The sequence below is a fragment of the Myodes glareolus genome, chromosome 17 (genome assembly GCF_982192425.1).
Source record: "Myodes glareolus chromosome 17, mMyoGla1.1, whole genome shotgun sequence".
NCBI lineage: Eukaryota > Metazoa > Chordata > Mammalia > Rodentia > Cricetidae > Myodes > Myodes glareolus.
This window is the reverse complement of record NC_142042.1, coordinates 813,478-826,647: the sequence shown is the minus strand read 5'-3', so window position 1 is coordinate 826,647 and position 13,170 is coordinate 813,478. Positions and strand designations below refer to the sequence as shown.

The 13,170-nt window shown below is 35.4% G+C and overlaps 1 long non-coding RNA gene across 2 annotated transcripts in view; it reads left to right on the top strand.

Annotated features, from left to right (window-relative positions):
- Window positions 1–6,613: 6,613 nt before the first annotated feature.
- The window catches only part of LOC125412735 (uncharacterized), a 69,615-nt gene continuing 63,058 nt past the window's right edge, over window positions 6,614–13,170 (top strand). For both annotated transcript variants that reach the window (XR_007235682.3, XR_007235681.3), the window contains exons 1-2: window positions 6,614–6,662; window positions 11,657–11,738. This is a non-coding gene — a long non-coding RNA (uncharacterized LOC125412735). The remainder of the gene's footprint in view (window positions 6,663–11,656; window positions 11,739–13,170) is intronic.

Genomic DNA, 13,170 nt, shown 5'->3' with positions numbered 1-13,170 from the left:
CATTCATGAAGAGATTCCTCTAGCTTCTAAAAATGGTGCAGTTCCACTCCCAGCTGTGCACATTGATCGATTGTGCAGAGGGTGATGGAAGGCAATAGTGTCTGTGATGGAAAATAAACTAATGTTTAGATGCTGATTGATTGTGTGATAAATACCTGTGTTGTTATCATGCACTGAAACTGCACTCTGCAGTGCAAATGAATTACTTCAGTTATTGATTAGATAAATCTGATTCCTAAAAACATGATGTTGCTAAGAATACATTCTGTGACCACACACGTTATCTGGTAGGAGAAAGGTCAAATATAAGGAATTCTATTGCACAGATTTCATGTGAACTATTTCAGCCTACACCCCTCCTCACACCTGAAGATCTAAGTCTTCACCAGAGATTCTACCAGGTGATTTATGGATAATATCTCAGCTTATACTACAGAACTTGGGATACATCCCTCATCATTTTTATTTGGATGCAATCTCAAGATGATTAAGTATTTTAGCATAATAATCCACTAATATGAGGGAGTACATAAGAAAATTAGCACCTCATCTATACAGTCTGATACTTGAGCTCTTTCCACAATGTACAGCCACAGCACAAGATATTGTTAGGCTTCAGCAATGTCTCCCAGAAACATTGCCCCTTACTGATAATGCCAGATCAGGTATTGCTCAATTGAGAAACAAACAAACAATATACCTGACATAAGCATCATAGTTTTTTCTTGTTTTTAATTGATGTTTAGTTTTCTGCTTCTGAGGTTTTTTTTGCAACTTCAGTTATAGAGACACATGACCTGGACCTCAAAAATCCATTTAATAATTGGAAACCACACTTCTTTATGCATGGAAAAACTTTAATGCCCTAAACAAATGATATGATTCTTACTGGACCCCCACCCCCGCAGGTCACTATCCTGTGCTTAAGACTTGGCAAAGTTACTTAACACGTGGTTGACAACTAGTGACAATAAGGGATGTTACAGAGTTACATTATCAATTTGTATTATCAAACTGTATTATCAATTTGAAGCTATAGAATGTGATTTGCATGAAAGTCCTATTGCTTTCTAGGGGAAGCATTTGCTTTTTAGGTTGGTTTTTTCAAACCCAGACTGTGTTTAGTTCAAGCCCTCTTTCCTCTTCCTTGGAGCAGCTGTGCATGTTAAATAATTACTGTGATTCGAGGGCATCTTAATTTACAAGCAAGAATAATTTGATAAACAAGCCCCTGCACTATTCCCTGACTGTCTATCCACCAGATCAGTGATGTTTTGCTTATAGAAACATAAGGTTTTTATTGTAGAATTGGTGAACATTTATTTTCATGTTATACTTCTAGTTTTTTTTAAACCTATAAACAATGAAACAAAGTCCTTAGATCTCATCTGAAAATAATTTCTAGATGCTATAAAGAAACTGATGCACAGAAGGAGCCAGATGTAAGGCTTGTTGATGCTTTTCAGGAGAAGAGTATGGTTTAGACCATTAGTTTACAGTGAAGGAGAGGCAGGATTTCTGTTTTCTAGATAATTCAATTAATATTGTTGAAATAAAAATTTAAAGAATTTTATAGTCATCTGCTATCCCTTCTTTCCCTTCTCCATTATCTTCTTTTCTCTGTCCTTCCATTCTCTTTCCTTGTAACAAATATATAATAAGTGTGTGTGTGTGTGTGTGTGTGTGTGTGTGTGTATAATTTTTTATTTTGGATCGAGGGAAATAATTTTAAAAGGGTTAGTGCTGACAATACACCATTGTATTAAGTTAACACAAATCTTATAATATCCAATTATCCAATTCAGATTATTAGAGAAACTTCTATATGGCAGAACGCTTCAAGAATAGAGAGTGAAGACAATTTACATAGCAGTTCTAGTTCCAGCCCAGCACAGTTGCTAGGCACTTTCCTCTGTTAGAAAATGGGCTTCAAAATCTCAAGTGAGAGCATAATGACACCAGTGTCAAACCTTGTGTCCAAGTTAAGTTTCACCATATGAGAATGAGGAATGTGTTCTTCCACTTTGTGATGCCTATGATTATGATGGGACTTCCGGGCAAAGATAGGAACTCTGGGAAGAATCTGAGGCACAGAGGATTCACCAGCAAGATGTGAAGGAAGTCAGTCGTAGAGTATGGAGGAGAGGTAACAAACTACGTAGCAGAATGTAGTTTAATATAAACGTGTTAATTCAGGTTCTGATTGCTAGTTGGGAGCAAGCAAGGTTTCATACTTAATAATAAGCTTCTGGGAGATGGTGGTCCAAAAAAAGTCCAACCTTACACTCCACACTGTTGACACAAGTTTGAAACTTTTGTTTTTAATATCTGAACGAGTTTACATAGCCCCAAAGACAGAATGGTAGCATAATATGAGTCTTCTTTCCCTATAACTCTCCCATTTTACTTTAGTCTTTCTCAAGGTTCTGGTTTGTAACCATGCTGAGAGCCTGACTGCTCTGGGCCTCTGAATTTGGACCTTTATAATTCCTGAAATGGGACAAGACTCCTTTACCGTATGTCTCTTTGGCTGCATGCCTTTGACCTACCTGTTTTTCTGCCTCTGCAAGTCTGAAAAAGCCTGATTTTATCTTTATCATTTCGAAAACATATGTTAAGCATTTCAGTCTTCACTGCAAACACACACAAACTGGAAATGCTTATACAGATCACTTGGTTCAGTTTTACAGAGATTAAAATGTCTTTTGGGTATGGATAATAATGGAAAACTGTTTCATGCTCTTCTAATCTCCTGAAAGGCTGGCCCTAGAGCAGGAATTTGACGTCCTTCTTACTCCACAGTATCTGTCCTGGGTCAGGATGGCCACCCAACTCTGTGATATGGAGACAGAGAACAACGTCAAACAACCCAGGAAAGAATACTATGTACTTGACAATAGCTAAGAGGTAAACTATTTCCTATAGAGGTTACAAATGGCAACGTGTATGATACAGATGCTTAACCCCTTAAATACATCCCTTTCCTTGGTTTATTTATAACCTTTGAGTCTTTTGTTGAAGTATAAAGTTTAGCTTTCTGTATTTTAGGATTTGAAAGTTTATTGGGTGTGATTTAAAAACAAATCTGTTGAATTGCAAGCAGAAAAATAGTCAGTTGAAAACTTGTAGCAAAGTGATGATTTTTATCTTTACATAAATAATCTTAATTTGCTGCAGCATACTATGTATGCAATTTGAATTCAACTTTTTTAGGAAAATAAATGTTTTTGAAGACAAAAGTAAGAAAAGGGTGTGTGTGTGAGTATATAGTAGCCACGTGGTGTGGATTGCTGCCATCTTGTCTAATGACCTCATCAGTTTGAAAGCAACAGTGTGCCTGGCCACCATTTTTACTAAGGTTATAGAGAAGAAAGACAATATTCACCATTGTCTTGGTTAATATGACCATGTGATATAAACCAACTATAGCAGCAGCCATAAAATTCATCATTCTACTGAGAGTTCCCATTGCTTATTGTCTCATTTCTTTAGACAAAGCAAGCAAAATAAGGCCTACAAAAATGTTGATTTATTTTCTTTTCTCCACATTAAGGAGGCAACAGCAGGTCTCTAAGATATTTTGGATTAGACTGAATTTTATATGATGATTTTTGTTTTGAGAGTGAAAAATAACAAATTAGGATACAGCCAAGAACAAGATTTGTGGAAAATGAGACAGAGAAACAACATATGTTTGACAATTGAGGTATAAATTACGGTAGATATTAGCTTGATAATTAAGGTATGAATTTCTAAGGTTATAATGGTCTGTTCAGACTAGCAGAGACTTACATAAAAATGTATGTCTAATCACTATGTCTTTGTTAACTTTGTTACGATTTAATTACTTGCAGAAACTGAGTCATATGCAAACAACCCCCCCCCAAAAAAAACTGTGGTATTTTGTAAAATGAGGTTCCTGATTTGTCTATGGCCTGTATTTATGGTTTAAAATTTTGATGTTAAAAGATCTTTACTTTAAAAAGTTATAAAGTTTTAAGGCTCAAACTTAGTAGATATAAAATTATAAAATCCTAATCTTATAAAAGTTATTAACTTGTTGCAAACGCTTAATGATAATTAAGATTTGCAAGTTAATGGACATTCACCTTATGCATGGTCAAATTATTTATTGTTTTCAGAATTATGTTTGTAATCATGCTAAGTACAACTTCAATTCTTTTAGAGACAAGAAAGCTTTGAGAAAGGGTTCAGTTTATATCTTCCAGTATAGAGTCTTTCTTATATATTATCAAAATTAAGCCTAAAACCAGTAAGTTAAAACACATTTAAAGTAAATGTAGAGTTTGTTTATGTAAAATAATACCCCAAATCAAGTATATTAAACACGTTTATTAAAAATTGAATGCTTGAATAAAATGGGTCAAATTTACAATACTGTTGCATGGCAAGATGTCCCCTGCTCTGTGTCACTTCTTTGGATGGAGGACACATTCCTTGTATGGAACACAATCCTACCAGAGATGGGAGAGTATGGCAGCTACATAACAGGGCAAGGATACCTGAGAAATAAAATTTCCCTGAGATCTACTGCTTCTGCCTCCAGTTGTGTAGGCCTGACCAGTTCCAGCCATATAAACCAAATCAACAAAACAAAACAAAAAAGTCCTCCTTATCTATAATAAAGATGAATGGATCCTCATATCTCACATAACATTGTGATGGGGTTCTCTTGCCAACTCGATGATCTTAGCATCTTCACCTATATCTGAACTATGTCGACAGAGAGGCAACAATAGCAGTTACTGTGTCCTCAATAACTTCTTAACTGACTTGTGAAGATGCTGTGAATGGGGAAACCTTGAACTTAAGCCACAACCTAATTGATATGGGGCCTGCATGCTAGTTCAATTGGCCATGTTCTTTACCTTGGCTTTCAATTCTTCCTCTTAGCAGAACCAAGTCAAGGGTCTATGACCTAGTCACTCACATTCTCTGATTAAAGGGAGCTGCCTGATATTCTCTGATCAAAGAGAATTCTCTTATCATAGCTTTGAAAAGTTATTCAAAATATCTAAACAGTATCTTTGACTCTTTTGTATCTGTAGAGTCAACAAATGACTTTATTAAGTGATATCCCAAGTCATCATCTTCTTCAGTAGGATATGGCTTGGGTGATGGAGATTCTCTTCAACCTGGGCTCACCTGTGGTGCTTTGAGTTTATAATCTAGTTTCTACTGGGAGAGAGAGGGAGAGGGAGGGAGGAAGAGAGAGAGAGAGAGAGAGAGAGAGAGAGAGAGAGAGAGAGAGCGAGCTCTCCAGGACCAGCACCTGCACTCTTGCCTTACAGCCAATATGGAGTACACAGGCTTTGGCAGTGAGGCTTTTGGATGTTTTCTAAGAAATTCCAAACGCCAATATTTGTTAAAGCTCCTCTAATTTAGTTATCTTGCTTTATAATTTATGCCTCTAAACAATCAATCTAGTTTTAAATATAATAAATATGCTTACTGATGTCAGTATGTGATGGCAAATGATTTGTCCATCAATGGACGTAAAGAATTGGCTTTAGCCTTCTTTGTTTTTCAGTCTGTGTTACATGTAAATTATTTATTACAGGTTTGAAATGACTTACTTCTTCAATCTTTTATCTGTTGGTTGAACTTATGGAATAAAAACATTTTAAAGAAAAACTTTATATGTTCTATTAATAGGATTAATTTTAGAAACTCATTCTGATTGTTTGGTACAAAGTTTGTAAAATGAATCATATACTCCCAACATGGTTGTTACTAACTCAAGTACTAATTTCTAGTGTTTTGGAGTGTTCTAGAGACCTGCCCTTGAGAAGGGAGCTAGTCATTCACCATCTCTGGTAGTACACCTTTTTGAACTGGAAATAGAAAATCAAAATTGTTTCTTTTGGAGGAATACACTTAAAATAAAAGAGTCTTTCTACATAGCCCATTAATATAAAAATATCTACTTATAGTATTGGAATATAAATATAACAACACAATGTTAACAAAATATGTGATGTTATGTTTTTAAATTACTAGACATTGTCATGCGAGACAATACTCAAAATTTTTAGTATTTGGAGTGATGTCCCCTTTTTGCTCACAAGGCTTTGTTAATCCAGAGTCTTACAGTTTTGTCTGTGACCTCAGAATGTAGCATATGCTTCTTTGTGTAGGTTCTACAAGGAAGTCCAACTCTTCATTATTAGCTAGAGACAAGATTTCCCATTGTCTTTTTCATCCCAAACTAGTTCTCTTTCCTGCAATTGTGTCTGATCCTCTCTGCAGAATATTCCCCACAAGTCCCTAACAGTATAAGGACATTGTCTAAGAAACTGGTCAGGCCTGAAGTTTTACATTAGCTTTCTGAGAATTTATTTTGTAGATTAATATTTTAGATAAGGAAATCCAACTGGAAGAAATAAGCAACTTCTGAAATGAGTTTTACAAATAATAATAATAGCAGAATTGACTTAAGCTCCCTAAGTCCCGTCTGCAGCATCCATGCAGGAATCTAATTTACTGCCGTTAACTTAGAGTTCTGCATTAATTTTCAGAAATGTTTCATTTATAGCAAAGCAAAAATAGTCTTACTTTCAGTAAATACTTCACATTTCCATTTCAGGTGAAAGGAAATTGAATGGAAACACAGTTCATAACAATTTGTAAGCCGAAAATAAGTAAGTTCTTGTTATTCAGTAGAAATGGCAGCTCAGATGGGAAACAAAATTTTTGTGAATACCCAGCATCAAATTTATCTGAAAGATTATTGGAGAAGTAATGAAAATTTTCCTCCAGAGGTCATGAAAAGACTATTACTAAAGGAGTTTTTAATTACTTCTGTGGCAACACACCCATGAGTACCTACTCCAAAAACTACGTGGTAATCACCGTGGCCATATTTTGTTAGCCTGATGTCACATGGTTTTACAACATTAATATAATACTGCAAGAAAGATTCTCAGAGAAGGTAGAACAGTTACATTCCTGCTATACAGCATACAGAAATGAAGGGGAATTACTATAGTAAATAAATGCTTATGTTAATAGAGCAGGCATATTATCTATGTTTTATTAATCTTTATGTTACAGTGTGTGCACTTGTGAATATTTGCCTGTGGAAGTGATTTATCCTCTTTTAAGAGTAAAAAGTTCATATGCAACTAAGAGAAAAAGATAAAATGTTAACCTAAATCAGTTTTACCAAAGTCCATAGATTTTTAGAGCAATGCAGTTTATCTTTCAAGGAAAAATTAGATAAATTTATGTAAAGTTCATATAAGTTGATGGGTAGATAACAATAAAGTTTGTAAACACAACAATATTCATGAACATAGAATATATAGACTTTGACAGCATTTTACGAAAAACAAGAATTTAACATTTATTCTAAGTCAATAGTTTTTATTTTTATCAGACTCCAACCTCCTTTTTTACATGAATATTACTCTTCCTTTGTTTATCTTGAAATGAAAAATTTAGATATCAAGAATATGAATATAACCCTTTAAATATCAAAGAAACAAATTAATACAAATATAGCAATATTCACCCCAATACATAAACTCTTAGGATAATTATAATAGAAATGGGAGAGAAAGTTAATATTCTTCCAAGAATGGATGAGTGAAGTGAATCCCTTTTTCACACAAAAGCTTACAGCAGCTATGACTGCAGACCTATGGGGCTACTGTAAGTAACTCAAACACTGAGCTACATTGCCAATGATGAGATAGTTTTCTGAATGCTGCAAAAAAAAATGGCAATTTGAGAAAAAAATGGCAATTTGCATAGTGTTTTAATTTCTGGAAATTCAATATATAGTAAAACTTTGCCAAAAATTCTTCAGTTTGATGCAAAACTCAGTCTCTAAGCTAAAGAAATTTGAATAAAAAGGGATTTAACCCATCTAGATGATTGGTGGACGTTTATAATTCATTCAAGAGACATGAAAATTTTGAGGTGAGGAACAAAGAGCAAACACTGGGACAGGAAAACAAACTCACTCTCAACACTGAATGTCTCTTGCCATCCTTCTGAGGACAACAGACATATCTCAGAACCCCAATCAAGTGTCTAAGTGTTTCTTCAGAAGGGCACCTCCCTTGTGGAGAAGGGTTACTTTATGATCTGGAGTCCAGGGTTGAGAATAAAGCAGTCTTTTAAATGATGGTGGATACATGTGAAAGCAGTTTGCTTCCAAAGGAAGATGTGACCCCAGTTCAAGGACATTATTATGGAATCAAGAGGTATGGGTTATCTGTACCCAGCTTTCTATGACAAGGGAGAAATGGGCAGTAAAGCTGAGGGCATGGGCTAGATGTTCAAAAGGACAAATGTAGATATTAGAAGAAAAATATGAAAACAGAGACATCATAAGTTACATTTAGGAAAAGTTATACATAACCTGTAATTACTGATGTGTGTGCAGAATCTGATGTAAGAGTTCTAAGAGCAATATATATGCTAATATGAACATCTCATCAATAATTAAAATGTCCAGAAATGGGGAATTAATTTGAAAAATAAATTATAATAATGTATTTGTCACTAAATAAAGTAAAATATTGAATTAAAAATGAAATGAGTTCTTGAGATATGGCTCAGAGGCTCGTGGGTGTGCATTCCTGCACATACACATGTATATGCGCTCACTCAAACACATACACAGATAAACAAATCTTTGAAAATATGATATAAATACAATCAAAGTGTTTACTTTATGGTGTACACATATGAAAACACACATTGCTTTATTCATAACAATTTCCTGTACAAAACCCATTGAGACAATGAATTATTGGAATAGAACATATATTAACTTTATATCTATACAAGATTTAAATAAGTTAAGATATGCGTATAGAAAGAAATACTATTCGTGTTATAAGAAAAATAAGGAGAGCAACTGTGAGTTAATAATTACAGAAAAGAAGTCAATATGAACCCTTTTTTCCTATGATGGATTCAATGAGCCCTAATGGATCTGAAGAAGAGAGAAATTTTGAAGCAGACTATTAAGTAGATGATTACTGGTGAACATTATCCATGCTTAATTTTTATTTTATTATTCACAACAAAAAAGATCAATTGTAAACAAACCATTATGTGGGTTTATTTGTATACTGAGAACACTGATATTCATCTCATTACAGGAAATTTCTCTGTTAAAGATATGAATTAGGGACGAGAGAAAGGGCTCATCAGTTAAGAACACTTGCTGCCTTTTTGGAGGGCTCTAGTCTAGTTCCCAGTATCAGTGGTGAGCAGCTGGCAACCAGCTGCAGCTTTATTTCCAGGGTCATAATGCCCTCTTCTGGCACACCTGTATACACATGGCACACACATACACGAAGGCTATAACTTCTATGCTTTAATGATTCATTTGTTTACAAAATCTTTCTCCATAATATTAGAAAATTGTTAAAGCCTTTGATTCAACAATGAACTAGAAAAATGAAGTGTGTCATTCCTGTTTATAAACAAGTTATGCAAGTTATAATTCAGATTGTTGCACATAACTTTCTATGCAAGTGATTATGTTTAAGTGACCCATGATTTCTGTTGTCAACTCTTGAAATAAAATCTGTCATTCTGCTTAGTGAATTTAAACTTGCATCCTTATTATTAAAAAAGTCAGACTTACCAATTCATTACTGGAGTCCAGATATACACCAAAGAAATGTCGCATCCCAAACTCTGTATACAGTATTCCTTAAAACCTAGCAGCCAAAATTGTTCTTCACTCTCTGCTAACTTCATCGACATTAGCATGAACCTACTTCAGTATTTATTAATCATTATTAATAAGTCAAGTACCCCAAAAGTGTCAAAGAAAATAAGCCCTGAAATTCAAAAACTTGTAGGAAGCTGTAATAACTTTCTAAGCATTTTAAAACTCAAGCTCTTCACTTTGCAATAGATGTCCAAGAGCTTGACATACTCAAGATGAAACTGTAAGACATGAAAGAACGAGTGTATTTGGATTCTCATGTCATTGACAACCCCTAGGCTGAGAGTAATCAACCAGTCATGACTTTGCATTACAAAGAATTTTGTGATTGAAAATAGAAAAAAAATTCTGAGTCATCATAAATACAGAAGTGATTTTGACTTTGATGACTCTCAGGGTTAGTTGGAAAAATATCATCTCAAAATCAAGAAGCAACCTCATAATATTAGTATAGAATCAGCAGGCAGAGCTGTCACTTCAACCAGACAAATTTTGCTTCCTGTTTCAGAAGAATCCTGAGCCATCATTTGCCTCATATATGGCTTAATTCTCTCTGCGTCCCCTTGGAGCTTTCTGTGTAGGGGTGGGTTGTTGGGTTTCCTAGAAATTGTCATCAGAACATCTCAAGAGCAGCTCTGCTACCATGAACACAGCTGTGACACTCTGGGAGGGTTGTCACTCTGAGAGTGGGCAAGGGGAGAGAAGTAGGAATTACTGTTCATTAATGCAGAGAAATACTTTCAGTGGATAGCAATACAGTTATCCTAATGGCCAGATCCGTTTGACTGTGGCCTTTTTCTTTCCACATCAAATCAAGTGTCTGTATCTACTTTATAAATGGATTTATGGCCAGAGCTTAATGGCAGGTAGATTTAAAAAACTAATCAAGGGAGCTTCTTCAAGGAAAAAAATCCATAGCTTTCTTTAGGAAACAAAGTGATCACCTTCAAATGACATCTGGTTTAAATCCTAGAGGCTGTAGATTAGAGACAGTGAAGGAAGCAGGGAGAAACAGAAGGAGGTATAATGGAGGAGAAAGAGCAGAAAACCAGCATTGATATAAAGACTCAATAGTTTTACATTTTGATTATTTCATTCCTTACAACATATATAAGATTAGGATCATTTAAAATACTTGTGTTTTTCTATTTTAAATATGTATGTATGTGTCAGCATGTGCGCATGAGTGCTGATGCTTACATAGACCAGAGACATCAGATTTTTAGAAACTAGAATTCTGAGTAGCTGTGAGATAATGGACGTGAGAACTGGGAACCAAACTTAGGTCCTGTGCAAGAGTTGAAAGATCAGAACACACTTTTAACTGATCTGTGTATCTATTCCCACATTGGGCCCATTCTATGCTCACTACACAATGTGGAGACCAAGCTCTTACAGGCAGTTAGCTTGCATAGTCCTATGTAGCTGAGAGCCTCTGAGTGAGGAGACCATCTCAGCAATCTGCTTTATATCTGTGTCCTTAGCTCCTTGATGACATTAGCAGAAAGTATTGAGTGAGTGGAGAAGCTTTCCAGACCACTATCATTTCTAGCTTCCTCTTTTCAGATAAATGTTTTTGTCTGTTTCTATGGTTATGTATGTGTGCGTAATGATGCATGGACACATACAGACACGTATGTGCAGAGCATATCTGGGTATCTTCCACAGTCATTTCCCATTTCAAGTTTTGAACTAGGGCCACTAGCTAAACCTGTAGCATATCAGTTTGGCTGTCATCTAGCTTCAGGGATCTCCTATTGTCATCTCCCCAGTGCTGGAATTGCAGATGCACACATACCTCTGTACATAGACTTTTATATGTGTTCTGGGAATAAAGCTCAAGTCTCCATGTTTATGCAGCAGGTACTTTACTGACAGATGCATCTTCCTAACTCCTCAAAAAGGTACATTTTACTTTTATTTCTCCTTTGGTGTTTGCAGATTATGTTAATAATTGAACATGAGGCTCTGGATTAAGGTCTCACAAGTGTGATACTCATCCTTCAGTGATCATGAACTGATGGTAAGATGTTATAATAATAAGAAAATAAATTCATTCTTGTTATAGAAGTGGTCAGTGCACTATACTATATATGTGAATCATTGCAGGCAGGAGTAAAAATGTGAGTGCCTGCAATGAAGGGATTGACAATGGTTTATGTACTCATGTTGTTTCTATGGTCACTCTTCTGTACACCTTCTTGTTTGAGGAATACGTTATTTACTTTGAATATGTATTTCCTTGCCATTAGTTCCAGTAACAATGGTAGGACTGGCTCTAAATTTATGCATCAATTTAAAGGGGGAATCAAAGAGCCCTTTAATCTGGCTAGGAAAAACACAAATCCTCAATACACAGGGAAGAGTGTAGCTACTGCACACAGAGCTCCATCCTCTGTGGTTCTTAGAAGTGGTGATTAATGAATTAGTTTCTCTTCTCGTTGCTGGGAGAGAAGACTTGACAGGACAACTTGAAGGAGGAGAGGCTTGTTTTCACACATTGTTTAAAGAGTGCAGTTCATCTCTGCCCACATTAATGGAAACTTATGGTGAAATTTCTTTATATCTCTAAGGACTAGGAAACAGAAAAAAAATGGGTCACAAGTGGTGTCATGTTATAGCCTCCAAGGGTCACCACTAGTGCCCACAGCTGCCAGTTCTCATATCTCAGAAACTTTGACAACCTCTTAAAATAGCGTTACCAACTGGGCAAACACATGAGTCTGAGGGAACACTTTCATTCAAACCATAATAATCAATGTTTACTACTGTGTGTGCCAACAGAACAATAGTCTGCTTGTTTGGATAGTAAAAGACACCTCCTGGCTACATTTAAGCAAGGAAAAAGGGCATGAGGATCTTAGAGGGGAGACAGTCAGGTTGCCACCCAACAGAATGTATATATTTTGTTATGGCTTTTTTTTTGCTTGAACTTACTAAAATTTGTATTGTTCACATCTAAATGGATTCTGAATAATATATCAATAAGTATCTTATGATTACCATTATGGGGAAAAATTAAGTAGTAGAAATAAAATTTTAAAAGAAAAGACACAGAGATGATACTACTGGCATCTGCAAGTGAACTTATGCTTTTAAACCCTTGAAATCAGAAAACAGTGTTTTGTGAGAATTAAACCTAGCTATCAACATGTAAGGAATAAGTACTAAACACAGGAATTGATAAAAAGATAATAACGTGGACTCCATTCTGGCATGCAGTCTTTTCAATTATGGAGAAGAAGCATGACCACATCTGTGCCAGGCCTGGCATAGTAAAAGACTCAGTTGGAATGCTATACTAAGCAGCATCCTGGTATTGTTTATTTGGAGGTTGATTACTTGATTCAAGGAATCAAACTCAAGTCCTTTGGTCTAAACACACCATGAACCATGCACATTTTCCCCCTTCCCATGCTTTCCATTTGCAAATCTGAATGATGAGCAAGCTCAGA